Source organism: Podarcis gaigeae (assembly GCF_964106915.1).
Source record: "Podarcis gaigeae genome assembly, chromosome: 15".
Classification (NCBI taxonomy): Eukaryota; Metazoa; Chordata; class Lepidosauria; order Squamata; family Lacertidae; genus Podarcis; species Podarcis gaigeae.
The window spans coordinates 8943625-8957645 of record NC_139692.1 but is presented as its reverse complement, the minus strand read 5'-3'; the positions used below and the strand labels follow the sequence as shown (position 1 = coordinate 8957645).

Below are 14021 nucleotides of genomic sequence, written 5' to 3'. Positions count from 1 at the left end.
GTTAGAGCAGGTTGGGGGAAACCCCTAGAACATATTTGGGGGGTGCACAGGGTAAGGAAAGTGGGAACACCTTGTTGCAAAATCCTGGAACTGACAAGATGGTTATTTGGTGATATTTGAGTTCTAACCGCTGCATTTTTTGCACATATGTGAATACGCCTTACTTTTTATTTCAGAAGTTATCTAAAATTGTGAAGCATGAATGTTACCAATAGATTGCAATAAGAAAATCAGACATATACAAACATACAGAAGTAGAAATGTACTGAGTAATCAAAGGTGGACAAAAATGAGAGGATGCATATCCACATTAAACATATTTAGTCAAAATCTAGAGGAATTATATTAACCAATTAATATTCTACCCTCATTTGGCAATTATGCTCACTTTCTCTCAACTACTTCACATATTTATTGTGAGGATAAGCTGTGTTGGCAGTCCCAAGATCCTTGAAGGAAGAGTATGGTAAACATTAAAAAAAAAAAAATTGGTGCCATGGGATTTCTTGAGTCACAAAACAACCAATGGCCTGCTGAACGATGGAGATCACAAACAAATGTGGGATATCTTCAGAGCAAGAGAAGCAAACCCTTCTTATGTTCCTTCCTTCCTAATAAAACTGAAACAATGCACTGATATGGCCATAATGCTAAACCAGTCTTTAGGCTCTCATATTCACCCCACCTCCTCTAGCTTGACTGCAAGGAGTCTGACAGTTTTTGCATCCTTTTCTGATTAACCACAGCTTGCCATCTTACCCCAAAGCAGTCAAACTGTGATTGATCTTAACTACTGTTAGTGGAAGCAAGCCAAGTTCAAATGAGGGTTCATGAAGCCGGCTTGTTTCAAGCGTCCATAGTAAAGATTGACTGCAGTTTATGGTTGAAATGGCATGCCAAACATAACCTAAACTAGAGGCAGAAGCTTCAGGTCGCCTCTTTCTCACTGCCATGCATGACACAAGCCTGAGGCTCATTTAGGTTTGTCTTCATAATGATAAACCTGGGATGAGGAACCTGTAGTCTTCCCAGGTGTTATTTGACTCCAGCTCCTAGCAATCCCCACCATCATGACCATGGTCATGGATGATGGAAGTTAAAGTCCATCGATATCTGGTGGGCCACTGCTTCCCTATCCCTGCAGTAAACTATGACTTAGTATTACATGCAAACTAAGCCAGCCTCTTAGAAGAGAGTTGTGGTGAGGGACTCCCCAGCCTCTCTCTAGACTTGAAGCAGAAAGAAGCCTCAAGCTTCCTAATATTTCATATACATCTTTCAGAAGCAACAAGCTATGGATCTCATATACATATGAATTCCCGGAAACACTGACAAAATATTATTTCACTCTGAAGCTGGCACAAAGCTGCTTAAACTAAACCACATAGAGCTAGCTAATTGGCATTGCAGAGCAGGTAAATTTCAAGGCAGAATCAGCTGTCTCCATCAAAATATGAGAGGGCTCAGGATCCAAGTTCAGTGGCAGGTCTTTCTGCAGATCCACAAGAATGAGCAAAAGGCAGTGAAGTAACAATTTATTTCCATTTCTCAAACGCAGACAGATAACCTCAGCTGGAAACCAGGAGAAGAAGGGCTTGTAACGTGCAGGTAATCAGCTTATGGATCTGCAGGCTACAGGCCTTCGTTAGCACTCTGTTCTGTGCAGATGGTTGGCAATTTGTAGATTTTCTAGTTTATAAACAAATCTGCGGCCACCGACCATCACAGCCAATTAGACTCCATGCCAAGCAGCAGGCTCTTTTTGCAATGCCATCCATCACGTTGGTTAGCTAGGGACAGAAGGAGCAAAAACAGACTTATCCTGCACTCCTCACATCTCTGCAAGATGACACTGTTGGGAGGGAGTGGAAGGGGGAAACAAACAGCAAGGAATTTGCAATGATGAGGCAGTGTTACATTATATTTATGCACAACGGCATACCAGCTAACAAGCCATGAGTGAATTGCATGGTCCTTGGGTTTCACCCAAAGTCACCAGGCAATAATCCCATCATCCCTGATCACTGACCATTTGGCATAAGCTGGTGGGAGCTGTAGTCCCTGGTCTTCTTAGCTAATGTCTGTTTTCCTTTAGATCTTCACCACCACAACCTCTGGCTTTTTTCATTATCATACTCTGGCAGAAACTCATGAACCGCATAAGAAAGGTCAAAGTTGTACCTATGGGGTATTTTCCATCTTGTCTCCACATGTCAGGGACTGGGTAGAGGAGGAATGGTGGAGACTGCCTCCCCAGCTTGACCCTTCCAGGGAGGAGGAAGAGGAAGACAGGTTTACAACAGGGGTTTGAGGGAGGTCACAGCTCAGAGGAAGGTGAAGGGGAAAGTTGGGAAATAATGAGAGAGGAGGAGGAAGCACCAAGGGGGCAACAGCTGATGGACACTGTCTTTAGAAAGCATTCCAGACCCCCCTCTCTCAGAACCCGGCGAGCCTTGAAAGAGAGCAAAGAGCTCATACAGAAGGCACTTAGCAGCACCTGTAAGAGAGGTGATGAGAAGGACGAATGAGGAAGTGGGAGATTCACGCAGGACAGCACTATTATCCAAGAGGCTGGGTTCTATAGCCTCTCTCTGTAAATACTGAATAAAAAGTGGATGGTAAGAAACATTTCCTTGTCTTTATACGTTCCTGGGCAATTGGCCAGGAGTTGCTGGCAGCAGCCTGACACCACACTGCAGAGAGCAACTTAGAGATCATTGCACTTAGGAAGACAGGGCCAGTCCTTCTTCCCTTAGTATCCCTTTTGGGTGTTGGCCGAGAGAATCTTCTTGGTAGTTCCACCACCCTCAGTTCAGGGAATGCCAGCCTTGGAGAGGGCATTATGGCAACCCCTAAATTGTGGACTTCCATCCCCACAGTGGTGCACTTGTCACCTTAAATAGTTTCTGCCATATGCTGATGATGCACCTCTTCAGCCTGACATTTGTTGCCTTTGGCCCCATCCACACTAAACATTTAAAGCAGCATCATAGCATTTTTAACAGTCATGACTCCCCCCCCCCAAAAAAAAATCCTGCAAACGGCTGTTTGTAATGGGTGTTGTTGTTGTTGATGATAATAATATAATAATAAAATCATAATCATAATCATCATATTTTATTTATACCCCATCCTTCTGGCTGGGTTTCCCCAGCCACTCTGGGCAGCTTCCAGCAAAATATTAAAATACAATAGTCTGTTGAACATTAAAAGCTTCCCTAAACATGGCTGCCTTCAGATGTCTTCTAAAAGTCGGGTAGTTGTTTTTTCTCTTTGACATCTGGTGGAAGGGCATTCCACAGAGCAGGTGCCACTACCAAGAAGGCCCTCTGCCTGGTTCCCTGTAACTTGGCTTTTCGCAGCAAGGGAACTGCCAGAAGGCCCTTGGCACTGAACCTCACTGTCCGGGCAGAATGATGAGGGTGGAGACGCTCCTTCAGGTATACAGGACTGAGGCCATTTAGGGCTTTAAAGGCCAGCACCAACACTTTGAATTGTGCTCAGAAACACACTGGGAGCCAATGTAGGTCTTTCAAAACCGGTGTTATGTGGTCTTGGCGGCCGCTCCCAGTCACCAGCTAACTGCTGCATTCTGAATTAGTTGTAGTTTCCGGGTCACCTTCAAAGGTAGCCCCACACAGAGCACATTGCAGTAGTCCAAGTGAGAGATAACTAGAGCACCACTCTGGCAAGACAGTCCGCGGGCAGATAGGGTCTCAGCCTGCGTACCAGATGGAGCTGGTAAACAGCTGCCCTGGACACAGAATTGACCTGTGCCTCCATGGACAGCTGTGAGAGTTGCTGGGAGACTCACAGAGCTGTAATTCTAAGAGTGTTTAAGTTTAGTTATGTACGGTAATTATATTGGCTTATCTGTACTGTTTTATATACCATGCTGTATGGATTGATTTTTCTTTTTTTCTTTTTGGTACTTACTGATAAAACAGTTTCGAATTCTTCCTGCAATGTTTTGAATTGTCACATTTATTGTTCATTTGATATGTCATCAGCCACTTTGGGAATAAACAAGTGAAAAAGTGGCACAAAAATAAATAGAGGATGGTGATGAAATCTGGGTGTGTGTGTGTGTGTGTCTTTCTCAGAATTATGTTTACTGCTGTCAGGAACCACAAAACAACACAAAATAAGTAAAGTGATATTTTTTTTTAAAAAAAAGCTCAATTTAGGATGAATTGTGCCTTTACTTATTACTTACTTATTTACATGGAACCCTTTCACAGGATGAAACATGCACACCTCCCAATTTCTACGTTTAGTAGGGGCAAAAAAGGAATGCAACTCTCTCCACCACCATAACCACCCATCCTAGGCAGAAAGACTATCCCCAATTCAACTGACCCAATAAAGGCCACAATAAAATTGAAATGCAAGGGCACAATTACAAAAATCAAATGCAGCAATATCATATAAATCACCCCAAACATAAAAGCCTCCCGCTCCTTCTCCAGAATGTATTCTCATTAATTTAATTAAAATATTAAAGATTTTAAATGAAGAAGCTTATTCTGAAAAAAACAAAAATGGCCATCTGCCATGGATGCTTTAGGTGAGATTCCTGCATTGCAGGGGGTTGGACTAGATGACCCCTGGGGGTCCCTTCCAACTCTACAATTATATGTTTCTAGCTCTAGCAATGCTTACAAATAAAACCAACACATCCCCTAAAGGCAAGCATAGGCACAAAGATAACCAAAGGGAAGGAACAATGACCTCCACCCCAAAAGGTGCCTGTCTCCAATAAATTTGGCTCTGTAATATTCTACAGCTTTTTAAATGTGTTTGTGGGAGGGGAAGTTATTGTTTAGTTTTTGTTTTAACTATTTATTTGTGCTTTGACCTTGTATTTGATCTTGGGAAGTGCTCCGAGATCTTATGATGATTATGATGAAGAAGAAGAGTTTGGATTTGATATCCCGCTTTATCACTACCTGACAGAGTCTCAAAGTGGATAACATTCTCCTTTCCCTTCCTCCCCCACAAGAAACACTCTGTGAGGTGAGTGAGGCCGAGAGACTTCAAAGAACTGTGACTGGCCCAAGGTCACCCAGCAGCTGCATGTAGAGGAGCGGGGAATTGAACCCGGTTCACCAGATTACAAGTCCACTGCTCTTAACCACTACACCACACTGAAAGGAGATATATAAATCTATTAAATAAATAAATAAATAAATAAATAAATAAATAAATAAATGCATACAAAACCCACGACCATATGTTTATGCTGCTTTTTTTTTTCTTCCCCCAAAGAACTCAGTATTTCATGGGTGAGAGAGATCTATTGTTTTGCCAAGTCTCGTTTTTCTTTTTTCTTTTTCTTTTTGTGAGATTAGTCGAAAGAAAAATGTTTACGTAAGTGTGCAGCATTTAAAAAGAATGATGGTCCAAGCAAAGGGAGAACGTTAAGCAGAAGGGACATAAAGCCAAAAGCTCTGAGAGATATGGGGCCAGATGATGATTTGTAAGGGAGAGCGTGGGACATGGTGCACTTTATATCTGTGTGGGATTACTGCAGCCCCTTCTTGAATTGCATTTGCATTGATTTGCCCAGCCTCCCAAGAAAAGAATTGGCGCTAATCTCACATGCTGCTGCCTGCCATAGTTGTCCAGTGCTTCTAGAGAAGCTGAACTTCAAATAGGCTTCTTTCAAGCATGAGCAGCAACTGTTTTTCCCTGCTTTGTTCATTTTATTATTTCCAGTAGTTTTGAGTTCCCTTCGGAGGATGTCTCCACGGGAGACAAAAATGAAAAAGAGCAGAGGGAGAAGAAGAGGTGTGAGAGGCTTTGCCGAATTTCCATATCTGAATGGAAACAGGAACTGCAGTTTTAACCTAGAAAGAGAGAGACTAAAGATTCATTAGTATTGAACTCCTTTTTGCTTTATCATGGGTCGCTATTGTGCAAATTGTTCGTAATGGTCTGAAAAATACAGTCATTTCCCTCCAGGATTAGGCTGTCTGAAGATTTTAATGCTTGGATCATGAACTAAATTTCAGAATATAACACACTCTAAATTTATCATCCCCCCTTCCACCTTGAAATCAGGCATGCTCAGAATTGAAATACTCTTATCAAGCACTACCAAATCACAAAATGAACTACGAAGAAAAAGCAGGGCTAGATGTGGATTAGCTCCACTTCCATATATATAGAGCACGGCAACAAATACATGAGCCTAATCATAAATTTGCTCCAATTATGTCCAGTTAGGAAAGAGCAGCTTACAACATTATCTAAATGAAATCATTTAAGCAGGTAAGGGGAGTCAGGATTAGCACTATCCATTTGCTTAATAGGTCCATGGATATACATCTTTGCATTGATTCTCCAAATGTCACAGGTGAAGGAGAATCAGCTAGACATGAATTTGACAAAGGAGGACTTTGGTGATCCTTAAGATAACGAACTCAATATTACACTTGGTCTATGTAAAATTAATCAAACTAATGTAACACATGTGAATTAAATCAAATGACTTTATGTCAACTTAAGCCTCACTTACTCCCTGGAACAGGGGTCAGCAAACTTTTTCAGCAGGGGGCTGGTCCACTGTCCCTCAGACCTTGTGGGGGGCTGGACTATATTGGGGTGTGTGTGAACGGAATTCCTATGCCCAGAGATGCATTTTAAATAAAAGCACGCATCTACTCATGTAAAAACAACAGGCAGGTCCCACAAATAACCCAGAGATGCATTTTAAATAAAAGGACACATTCTACTCATGTAAAAACACACTGATTCCCGGACCATCCGCGGGACAGATTTAGAAGGTGATTGGGCTGGATCTGGCCCCCGGGCCTTAGTTTGCCTACCCATGCCCTGGAAAGTTTACATAGGACTATAGCATGAACATTCCCCATGCCTATTTGCCACCCTCCCCTCCAGAACAGAACTGTCCATCTTCCAGAACACCAGGTAACTGGAATGTAAGAAGGCACTGTTTTTCATCAAGCCCTAAATATTTCATGCAGCACTGTTTCCATTCCACTGCAGTTCATCTTTTGCCCAAAACTACATTATTTGCCTCACCGTCTGCTGTGGCAAATTATGTAATTAATTACATAAACAATGTTGTTATTCCACTTCAATCATTTCAATGCAAAGGAAACACAATGCAAATGGGAGGCGGGGACATAATTAATTATCTATCATATTTGCAGACGTAAAGCAACAACAACAGTGAATACCAATTGTATTTGATGGATGGATTTCCATTCTGGACATGGGACGAATAAGCAGACAACAGGAATTTTTGTTCCTGCTTCTGCTTTCACTGGATTTCTGACATCCCTACTCAAGGGGGCCAGATGTGTCTAATTACTCCTCACCCAATTACTGGTGCTCAGATGATGATTGGCAGTGGCCTTTGGATAAGCAATAAAGATCAGAAGTTGATGTTTATAGGACTGAAACTGAGGCACAGGAAACGGTAGAAGGCACTGCTTGGAATGAACTAGTTTAGTTTAGAATAACAAAGTTCAATGAATTAGTTCAAAGAACTCTGATGAGCACCTTAAAGCAGTTCCTTTTATTACTGAGTGAGCTGACCGTGAATTAGTTTCATTTTGGGGTAGAACTCTGAATGATTTCTGGTTTATAGAATCATAGAAGCTGAGAGCTGGAAGGGACCCCTGCAACACAGGAATCTCATCTAAAGCATCTATGACAGGTGACCATCTGACCTCTGCTTAGAAACCTCCAAGGAAGAAGACTCCACAACTTCCTGATGAACAGCTCTTACTGTTTATCTTCAAGTTAATTCTTTTACACCTTTTTGCTCTTCAAGCTTAAAGATCACAATTGTTGGGATGATAAATTCAACAATTCATAGTGATCTGAGTGTTTCTTGATGTTTTCTTCGTCTTCTTAAGCATATTTTATACTTTTATATTTTATACAGCACAGCAGCTTGCAACATCCTGAATACTGGAGGAGGTGGGGAGCCTAGCAAGACTTATTTTTTTATTTTTGTTTATTTTTTAAAATTTTATTGTTTATTTGACATAATTGTTACAAAATATCAAAAATGCATACATATATATTTCAAGTAAGCACATATATATGAAAAAAGGAACAAAAGAGAAAAAAGAAGAAGAAATGGAAGAATTTCTTCCAAGTTAATTTTACAAATATCTCAATATGAAAATAATAATAAAATCTCATTGATTGACTTCCATCGCTTACACAGATACAATATTGTTTAAAATGTATATAGGAAGTGCAGTGTAAGCGACCAAGCAAGATTTAGATGAACTGCAATTGTGTTTTGGTTTTGGTTGTGTGTGTGTGTTAGGGATGGATTTGAACTGGAATTAGATGCTCTACCACTGAATTATGGTCCTTCCCCTAATATAAATATAGGAAGCAGCCTTATACTGAGGTTCATCCAGAACAGTGTCATCCAGGGTTTCAGACCAGGGTCTCTCCCTGCCAGGCCTGTGCAGAGGAGGGTGGCAGCTGGGTACATTTGCCCTGGGTTTTGAAGGACTAAGTTGGTCGGGACGAGTGGCTGTCAGAGACCAGCTGCTTCTTTGTTTGAGTTTATAACTTTATTCTAACAAGACTCCCACTCTGGGCCTCCAACAAGCTCTGCACAGGCCTGCTCTCAATCCTTTCTGGAAATCCAGAGACTGAACCTGGATGATTTCCCACCAAGCCAAGACCCTTAGAGCAAAACATAATTTATCAACTATGTTGCTACTGGGGTTTGTGTTTGTGGCTGTTGAATTCTTCTGTATTTATTTGAGCTGACTGTTTCATTGTAAACTGAATTGCGTGTTTAAATGATGTCCACTGATGAAGTTTTATATTTGTTATTGATGTAACTTACCCTTGAAAGGTGACTTAAAAATATTTGTATAAAAATAAAGAAAGAAGTAAAAGTCAGGATAGTGATTTATCAAAGATAGAAAACAAAACTATCATTGATAATTAGGGAAAGCTCACACCTGGGCTCCTCCCTAATTACTGTAGAAGGTCATGATGCAACAACCCTTATATCAGTTTTTGCCATCTTGCCCTTTAAGGGAAATTTGACCTTATTGTTTGGTCAATACCCAGGATGCACATACAGATAAGATAACTGGATTAGGAGCTCTCCTTGTAATCAGAATGAGTTGGCTTTTGGATACAAGGGGCAGGGGCAGACATGTTTTGTTAGTTAAAAGACAAAGAAAGGTCAAAATCTGCACAATGAAGTACCTGTTTTGGAGATACACTCCTACAATGAAAATCAAAACCAAGATGTACAGCACGTGGATACTCACATACACAAGAGCAATACCAAATCGGCATTTATTACATAGTGTTTGGGACAGTAAATGATTATTTCCTGTTCCAACCTTTATCTGCAACAACTGCACAAAAGAATAAACATTTACTGTGTTATGGTCTGTTGCAGCATCTATAGCAGGGGTAGAAAATTTCAGGCCAGTGGTGGGTGAACACAACCTCTCCAAGTCTCTTGGTCTGGCCCTTGAGACTCTCCCTTGAGAGCCAGTGTGGTGTAGTGGTTAAGAACGGTAGTCTCGTAATCTGGGGAACCGGGTTCGCTTCCCCGCTCCTCCACATGCAGCTGCTGGGTGACCTTGGGCCAGTCACACTTCTCTGAAGCCTCTCAGCCTCACTCACCTCACAGAGTGTTTGTTGTGGGGGAGGAAGGGAAAGGAGAATGTTAGCCGCTTTGAGACTCCTTCAGGGGAGTGAAAGGCGGGATATCAAATCCAAACTACTACTCCTCTTCTTCTTCTTCTTCTTCTTCTTCTTCTTCTTCTTCTTCTTCTTCTTCTTCCCAAGCCACAACCCCTGCTTGCCCTGCTTTACACCCCACTTGAATGTTTTTGCCTGGCTGGTGAAATAATAATAAAACAAAGGTCATATATATATATATATATATATATATATATATATATATATATATGTTCATAAATGTACCAAGCAAACACATACATAAATATATAAATCACATGTCTGAAACAGCACAGGAAAACAGCCATGAAGCCATTTTGGCTCCCAAACTGACCAAATGTTTTCTCTTCAAAGTCAAAGGAAAATGGAAAAGGCTCCCCATTATCTTTTTCTTGACAAATCTTAAGGGTATGTCTGTGTATGAATAGGGTGAGCCTGTGACCTGGTATCAGGAACTAAGTATTTATCATTACAAAACACTGGCCAGGCTCCCCAGGGTATCCAATCAAGTAAGCATTAACAGGTAACTTCCAGACAGACAGTAAACAACACACTCAGATTTCTGTTGTAGACCACCTCTTTCTGTGATGTAGGTATGATGTTTCTGGGGGTGGTCTTGGACTCCAGGGTGAGCAATTTAAAATGTCTATATAAGGGCGGGCACACCTTAGGTTCTGGGTCCTCCTCCTTCTCCTGCGTATGAAGGGGGCACCCTGTTGAAAAGTTCAATAAAGATCAGGCTTACAAGCTGCTTTGCTTCTCAATATTCTCTGGGTGGCCTCTGTTCTTTTCTCCGACCAATGGAGAACCTACAAAGGACTCTATAAGGGAATAAGGGCAGATTTTTGTTTATTACACTGGAATGTGTCTGTGAACTCATATAGTGTCTCTTGGAAGGTTCTGTGACTATGAGTCATAACTAGCCACCTGCACAAAGGTAAATTTTACATTCAGGAAATGGCCACCAAATAGTAGACACAGCTAACTGTACTTTGGCATATTTTGTAATTTACATTCATTTTGTCTCTGGTCTCAGAGAGCACTGTCATGTGGCCTCCGAAATTTGCCCAGAATTTCCCAAACCAGGATCTACTGTAACCTCCTGTAACCACCCACTTTGAGATTTTAGGATGATGCTCCAAGATCAAGAGCGGTTCTTATCCATCCCCACCCAGAGAGATTGTGGGAGATGACTAACCCCCACTAATAAATGTTCAACATTGTCTACTCACACCATAAATTCAGAGAAAATCACAGTACTTGTTTCTAAAGAAACAAAAATGCAAGATACTTTTTATCCCAGAATTAGCCACTGGGATTTTTAGTCTTGAATCTTGCATTGCTTATGCTACAGGAGGTACATTTATTATAATTACCTTGCCTTTCTTTCCCACAAAGAAGCGTACAACTTTAACAGAAACAAAAGGAATGTAACAAGGTTGCCTCAATATGGTGGCATCTAGATGTTGCTAGACTACAATGCATTGCCCCTGTGTAGTGATGATAATTATTTTCTGTATATTTTGGTATTTTTGTCTTAAAAAAAAAAACTTTCGTGGATTTTGGTTGTGTTTTATCTACGCTTTTATTTGTGTACTGTTTAGAGGGGGTGGAGTTTTCCGTTGTTAAATGAAGCTGTTTCTAAATCCTCACAACAAGCAAACAAATAAATAAATTAACCATCGGCTAAGGGGGCTAGTAATGGTGGACTTGTGTGATTTTCCTCTGCACAAAATCACTTAGCTGGCACAGTCTTCATTTCAATCCAGAAAGGAGAAGAGGCATTCTGGGTTTTCTTTGTGCTCCAAGGTAAGCGGGAGCAAGAGGAATCTAAAATGTTGGCAGGGCCACTGGGCTTGAACTATTTTCTCTGGTGCATTAGTATTGTTATAACAATTTTAAGGTTATATATATATATATATATATATATATATGAATGAGATGTTCATAAATGTACCAAGCAAACACATACAAATATGTAAACCACATGTCTGAAACCCACAGAAAAGTCCTGAAACCATTTTCTCTTTCCCAAAATGACCTCAATGCAGGGTCAAAGAAAATGGGGAAAAAACTCCCCATTGTCTCTGTGCTCACAAATCCTGCCTTAAGGGCACATTTAAGGTGTGAATATGGGGACGCGGGTGGCACTGTGGGTAAAACCTCAGTGCCTAGGACTTGCTGATCGCATGGTTGGCGGTTCGAATCCCCGCGGTGGGGTGAGCTCCTGTCGTTCGGTCCCAGCTCCTGCCCACCTAGCAGTTCGAAAGCACCCCTAAGTACAAGTAGATAAATAGGGACTGCTTTATAGCGGGAAGTTAAACGGCGTTTCCGTGTGCTGCGCTGGTGCTGGCTTGCCAGATGCAGCTTAGTCATGCTGGCCACGTGACCCGGAAGTGTCTCCGGACAGCGCTGGCCCCCGGCCTCTTGAGCGAGATGAGCGCGCAATTTAAGAAGTCTATATAAGGGCGGGCACACCTTTGTTCTGGATTCCACCTCTTTCCTGCTTGTGGTGAGTGAGGACCCTGTTGCAACGGTTTTAATAAAGATCAGGCTTAATAGCTGCTTTGCTTCTCAATATTCTCTGGTTGGCCTCTGTTATTTCTCCTACTGATAGAGAACCAACAAAAGGACTCTATATGGGCTGTTGGGTACCCCACAAGGGAAAAGGAGCAGTCCCCCCCCCCCTCATAACAGTATTCCAACCTATGTAGTCTTAGACATAAGTACCATTTACTGTAAAATGTGTTTACAGGGCTGTACCAGATGCTTCTTCTGCCATATTGAATCGGTTTTAAGTTTCTGCACACTCTGGAATTGTCTGTGTAAGAGCCAAAACATATTGATTGCTGTTCATGCTCGTTCCGCCACTCAGAGTTAAGTCATACTAATTTTCATACTATAGCACAGAAAGGGAAGGTGAGAGCTGGCGATGCATTGAATGTCAATCGATGATCTGGAGATATATGCCCAAGATCCATTCAAACAGAATGATCGCTCAGCCATAAGAGTTGTCAATTTCTGTTTTTACAAAGGGTGAAAAGTTGTGAACAAACTAGAACAAGGCTTTGAAGGCAAGAGATTCGTGTCTCTAGGGATGGAGGGGTTGTTTACAAGTATAGAATCATTTCCTCATCAGAGACTTTGGGCTGTCTATACAGTGGTGCCCCGCAAGACGAATGCCTCGCAAGATGAAAAACCCGCTAGATGAAAGGGTTTTCCGTTTTTCGAGGCGCTTCGCAAGACAAATTTTCCTATGGGCTTGCTTCGCAAGACGAAAACGTCTTGCGATGTTTTTTCCCTTCCCCCCCTTTTTCTAAGCCGCTAAGCCGCTAATAGCGGCTTAGCCGCTAAGCCGCTAATAGCCGCTAAGGCACTAATAGGGATGCTTCGCAAGATGAAAAAACCGCTAGACGAAGAGACTCGCGGAATGGATTATTTTCGTCTTGTGAGGCACCACTGTACATGCACATACAGTATTGTTACTAACTGAGCCATAGACAGAGGTCAAGTGGGAGGAAGTATGGATGAGGGAGGAATCCAACAAGCTCAGAATCCAGAAGAGATTTAGCCCAGTCTACCCATGAACTGGATCATGAATTCCCTTGAGAAAACTGCCATGGGCAGCCATGATTTTTACCATCGCTGCCAGGGGAATATGCAGTATTGCAATACAAAGTGGCAAGCTATTCCATGCAGCCTTTTTTAAAAAACATGGAAAAGGAAAGAGGCCAGCCAGTGTTGCAGCAGTCAGACTACCTCACAAGTCCTTTGGGGTTGTATCCAAATTTGTCCTACTCAGAGTAGACACATTCACATTAATGAACCTAAGTCAGTCATGGCTATTAACTTCAATGGGTCTACTCCAAGTTGGGCTAGTGGTACCCACAACGCTTTATCCCCATAAGTACTTTCATATACACTGCATTTTTCTGTGTATAAGACTAGGGTTTTCCCCTAAAAAAATAATGTCCAAAATTTGGGGGCATCTTATGCATGGATAGATCTTTCCCCATTTTCTTCAATGGGAGTCCCCCAAAATAGGGGGCATCTTATACATAGGGGTGTCTTATAGACGGAAAAATACGGTATATTCTGTGTTTCCCTGCAGTTTTTTCTAGGATTTTTCCTTCCCAACCAGACTTTAATAGGTCAATTGATCCCAAGGAGCCAGGAGCCAGAAGGAATGTAAAGTAAAGTAAAGTAAAGTAAAGTAAAGTAAAGTAAAGTAAAGTAAAGTAAAGTAAAATAAAATAAATAAAATAAAATAAAATAAAATACAGTGGTACCTCGAGTAACAAACGCCTCAGGTTACA

At 41.6% G+C, this 14021-nt stretch overlaps 1 protein-coding gene across 2 annotated transcripts in view; it reads right to left on the bottom strand.

The window, feature by feature from the left end:
• Positions 1-14021, bottom strand: part of UNC5D (unc-5 netrin receptor D) — a 435843-nt gene that overhangs the window by 139344 nt on the left and 282478 nt on the right. The window lies entirely within an intron of this gene.